Consider the following 4945-nt stretch of genomic DNA (forward strand, 5'->3'; position numbering starts at 1 on the left):
AAGGGGAAGTTCTTTATGCCAAGTTCTAAAGTCAGCATTAAGTTAAACATACATAGGGTGCCAGGCCATTGTACACAAGGGCTGCCGTTTTTACTACAATTACCCTGCTTCCTAATGAAGCTAAGAATTTTTCACATGTTCATTGCTCATTTCTGTTTCCATAAACTGACTGCACACATCCTTTATCACTACTTTTTTTTTTTTTTTAAGTTGTATTGACTTACAGTAGTCTGTTGTATATTCTGGTTAATTACCTCATCATTTGTTTATTTAAAATTTGTTCATGTGTTTATTTAAAATTTGAGATGTAGAATCATTTTTAGTTTATAGTTATATCTGCAAATCCTCCTTTTTTTCTCTTTTTTAAAGATGTGCTTACTTAAGAATTACATTGCTCTCTACATCCTTCACCCTGTGTAAACTCTTCAAGTATCTTTGAGGCTCTCAATTTATGGATGAGGAAATAAGAGGTATGTTGAATTTAACTGAATTGTTTCATGACAGATTCTAAGCAATTAGGCAGAAATCCAAGTCTTTGGACTCTTCACACTGTTGTCTCTTTGGACTACAAAGGTCATGGAGTATTGCAAAAGAAAACCTGTACCCCACCAGTCAGACAGTCGAGAAGCATTTTATTTGAGAGTATTGCCAGAGGGAAGGGAGATTGAAATTATCTCCACTGAAACAAAAAGCAGGAGGGTTTTTAAGGGCTGGGTTAAGCTAGTGGAAAAGTCCTGGAGGACATTAGCAGGGAGTCTGGTCAATGTGTTTAGGCCGGTTGTGTTCGCTAATTGATGCATATCCAAGTTAGGTTCCTACCTCCTCACAGTCACTGGGAGATCGGGTTGCTATCTTCCTGGATAATTACATTTCAAAGAGAGAGCTCCCAGGTCCTAGAAAAACACATTTCTGGGTTATAAAATATTTACTTCTCAAAGGGGCACAGAAAGCCTTTACGATTACAAGTTTTCTAAAATAAATGCTCTAAGAAAAGGGAGGTCAGGGCCTATGGTCCAGAAGAAAGCTGTCTAGAATTGACTCAAGCTAATGGGATCTTTAAGACTATCTTGGTCAGTAAAAGGGATGAATATATTTACATGTTGACTTCTACTCTAAGAAATGGGTCACTATAATGTGTGGTTGTTTTAGGACTCTTTTTTGTTTATTTGTCTGAAGAGACAGAAATCCAATTCTAGCTAGCTTTTTCTTCAGAGTTCAGGCCCAGTGTGATAAAAGTCCTCAAATGATGACACCAGGACTGGCTCTCTCTTGCTGTCTTTTCGTCTATTTATTTAGCTACACACCCATCTTTGTTTCTTGGCTATAAACACCTCTTTGCGTGGTGGCCTGTCCTCTCCCGCCCGAGAAGGGTTCTTTCCACATGGTGGCGTGAGGAAGCAAGCTGGTAGTAGAACACATGGTTACCATGATCCGTCACAATGGTGAACTTCAACTTTGCCTGGAACAGTACAGATTTCTCTTCTCACTGCAACACCCATACCCTCAACGCTGCTCTCTTAGAGGAAAGTGACCCATTTTCCACCACAACAAGTACTGTCAAAAGATAAAACTGTCTGTGCCTTAAAAAATCCCTTTAATAGCTCTTGCCATTTTTGAGCCAGTACTCTAGAGAATTGCTCATGCTATAGGTTAGTGTTAGTCTGATGTTCCAAGTGACAGACAAGTTTGTTGTTGTTTTTGTTGTTCACTGCTCCTACTCACTAGGATTGCACAAGTTTCCAAATGATTGTTTTCAACTAAGACAAAACCACAAGTAAGTACCCTCTTGAGGAGGAGGCCACCAGTGGGAAGAGCATAATGCACCTTCAGTGATCCATTTGGCAGAGGCCTGAGGAGGTGACCACTAGCAGGTGTGTATTTCAGTGAGAAAAGAAGTGGGGCTGCACCAATGCTGCCAGATGGGGTTTAGCATCCAATCTGTACCCTCTCGAAGAGGTAAATTTATCATCCAAGACAAAGATTTGGAAATGACATCTTGGAAATCAATTTATGAGGAAGGGAATTGAGGCCCAACATCACTATATGTTTGGCCCAAGTTCACATTGCTCAGAAGATAAAACAAAACAAAGCAGATCTCCATTGCTATTCTCCTTTTTACCTGTCCCATTGGAAACTTGCTCACATGTACACTTAACTCATTTGGTATTTGTTTAAATCCAAAGAGAATTTAGACTTCACAAGGAAAAAGCGCCCATCTTCACATAAATACATAAATGTTGTAACTTTTCCTTAAAAATCCATATGTACCACACATTTCTTATGTTTTGTTCATTTCAAAAAAAAAATCCCGAGAACACACTATGAAACTGAATCAAGAGATTTGTGTTTTTACGCAGTTAATGCTGAACTGAACCCTCTTTTTCAGGTGACTGTAGCATTGTAAAGAGAGAGATGCCCAACATAAAGATAATGAAACTGATAACCTTATTTTCTCGGAAACAGAGAAACATAGAGCTTAATGAATTAACTTTCAAGATAACCTAGCATGTAAATAATCCAGCAAGGAGCTGGATTTAAACCCTGGTTTCTCTGTTTCTAAAGTTCATGTTCTTTCATTTCCATCACGTTATCCCAAGGCAAGAATTCTTTCTTTCTGTAAAGTTAACTCTTGTGATTCTCATTTAATAAAACTTTTGAGAAGATGGTATCAAATCAGGTCTCGTAAGTGGAAAAGTGGAGAATGGTGGATTCCCGCCCCAAATATTACCAATATCAGGAAAATTTTTCACAATATTTTGTATTTTTGAAAACAGAGACGCCTAGTGACTTAATAAAGTTCACGAGAGGAACCAGTGGTGGAATCAGCCAGGAAACCAGCCATTCTGCCTCCAGGGAGTACATTTTACCACATCCGGCTGCTCAGAAATGGGAAGAGAGAAAGCCTCATTATTTTGACATTAGGGATTTTTTTTCCCCCTAAATAAGTTAAATTGCCTCCTTCACACAAGACAGTAAATCATGAGGATGGATGGTTTCTCCACAGCCAGACTCTGGGAGATCCTGGAGCATCGCAAAAATCATGACTTCCCGCTGCCTGCTCTCAGCCCCTTGACCCAGAGGAGCTATAACGGGAACACTAGTGAAAGAATCCTCACACGGGGCAAGAGTCAGGCCCTGGCTGTTTTCTGATGGGCCTCATACTGGGAGCTGGTGCCTTGACTGCTCCAAGTTATTCCCTCGGGTGGATGGCCAAGGAAGACAGTACACTGTGTCCCATTTGAGCATCAATCCGATTACTTAAAGCAAATTTTCCCTCTAAATAGTCTCTGCACCTTGCAAATCCCAGGGACAGATTGTTCACTTTTGAATAAATGAGATTAAATACTTGTAAAAAGTTTATGAAGTTCTGCGGTACTCACCATCTCGTTAAATCTTGGACACACCCCAATAGTTGCTATTTGGGGTGGCTTATTTGTCATGGGAAGAAACTCTCACTTAACTACGTAGCCCTGAATGGTAGAGCCAAGACCTTGAAATTCAGCCTTCTGCTTTCAATGTTCTATGCCTATCTGCCTCTCGCTTAACGATCTTAGTGTAATCATTCAATCAGTGTTGGCAGAAATCTGAAGAAGGCATTCAGAGGCCTTAAATCCCAATATTCCATGTGCTCATGCTGAGCATGGTCCTTGCTTTATAATGTAGTTTTGTTCCATGGCAGAGACACATCTCAGTGGAGAAGAGACCACACCATTCACGTATGCGCCACGTCTTACCGTGGGTTAGGACCAATCAGGATTTAGTCTCATACTGAATGAATGATATTTTGTGCTCTTGACTGGTAAAATGTGATCTGTTTTCTCTCCATTTGGTGTGGCTGGTGCCAGCTGCACTGACCTCATTGCTAACACCCCCAACTGTCCTCATTTATTATCTTCAAAAAATTATTTCTATGTCATCCAATTCATTCCAGCAGCCTTAATTTCTTAAAGGGTTTCTGAATTTGCTATTTTAGAAGCAGTGTCCTGTGTATATAAGAAATAGGACAGGGCTTCCCTGGTGGCGCAGTGGTTGAGAATCTGCCTGCTAATGCAGGGGACACGGGTTCGAGCCCTGGTCTGGGAAGATCCCACATGCCACGGAGCAACTAGGCCCGTGAGCCACAACTACTGAGCCTGCGCGTCTGGAGCCTGTGCTCCACAACAAGAGAGGCCACAATAGAGGCCCGCGCACCGCGATGAAGAGTGGCCCCCACTTGCCGCAGCTAGAGAAAGCTCTCGCACAGAGACGAAGACCCAACACAGCCAAAAATAAATAAGTAAATTAATTAATTAAAAAAAAAAAAAGAGGTGGGAAGAAATACCCCAACTTTAAAAAAAAGAAATAGGACAGTAGAGAAAATCACAGAAACAGGAGCCCTTGACTCAGCTGATGTGTCCATTAAATGTAGCAGATTCTCCACGCCACTTAACACAGCCTACACGAGAGAACTGGTATATCAAACCACACTGTTTCTTCTAGAGAACTGTGCTGTGATGTATTCCATAACCCTTTCTCATTTCTATGGTTATAAAATTCCCGACTTCTCACAGAGAACTATATTCAATATCCTATGATAAACCACGAGGGAAAAGAATATAAAAAAAGCTGCAATGAACACTGTGGTACATGACTCTGCAGCTTTTTTAATATTCTTTTCCCTCGTGATTTATCATAGGATATTGAATGTGTGTGTGTGTGTGTGTGTGTGTGTATACACACACAAACATATGTATAAATAAATCACTTTGCTGTACAGCAGAAATTAACACAGCTTTGTAAATCAATTATACTTCAATTAAAAAAATCAATAATAAATAAATAAATAAATAAATAAATTAATTAATAAAATTCCTTACCTCACTTCCTGGTCCGCTATCATTGGTCCTAAACCTTTGCTTCGCTGACAAGCAAACATCACCTCTGCCCCTTTTCCTTAGTCAATTTA

The 4945-nt window shown here is 40.1% G+C and overlaps 1 long non-coding RNA gene across 1 annotated transcript; it reads left to right on the forward strand.

Annotated features, from left to right (window-relative positions):
* Positions 1–377: 377 nt before the first annotated feature.
* Positions 378–3260, forward strand: LOC132350943 (uncharacterized). The gene is made up of 3 exons (XR_009498058.1): positions 378–470; positions 1726–1871; positions 2775–3260. It is a non-coding gene; the product is annotated as an uncharacterized LOC132350943 (long non-coding RNA).
* The last annotated feature ends 1685 nt before the right edge of the window (positions 3261–4945 follow it).

The sequence above is a fragment of the Balaenoptera ricei genome, chromosome 16, assembly GCF_028023285.1.
Source record: "Balaenoptera ricei isolate mBalRic1 chromosome 16, mBalRic1.hap2, whole genome shotgun sequence".
NCBI classification, from domain to species: Eukaryota; Metazoa; Chordata; class Mammalia; order Artiodactyla; family Balaenopteridae; genus Balaenoptera; species Balaenoptera ricei.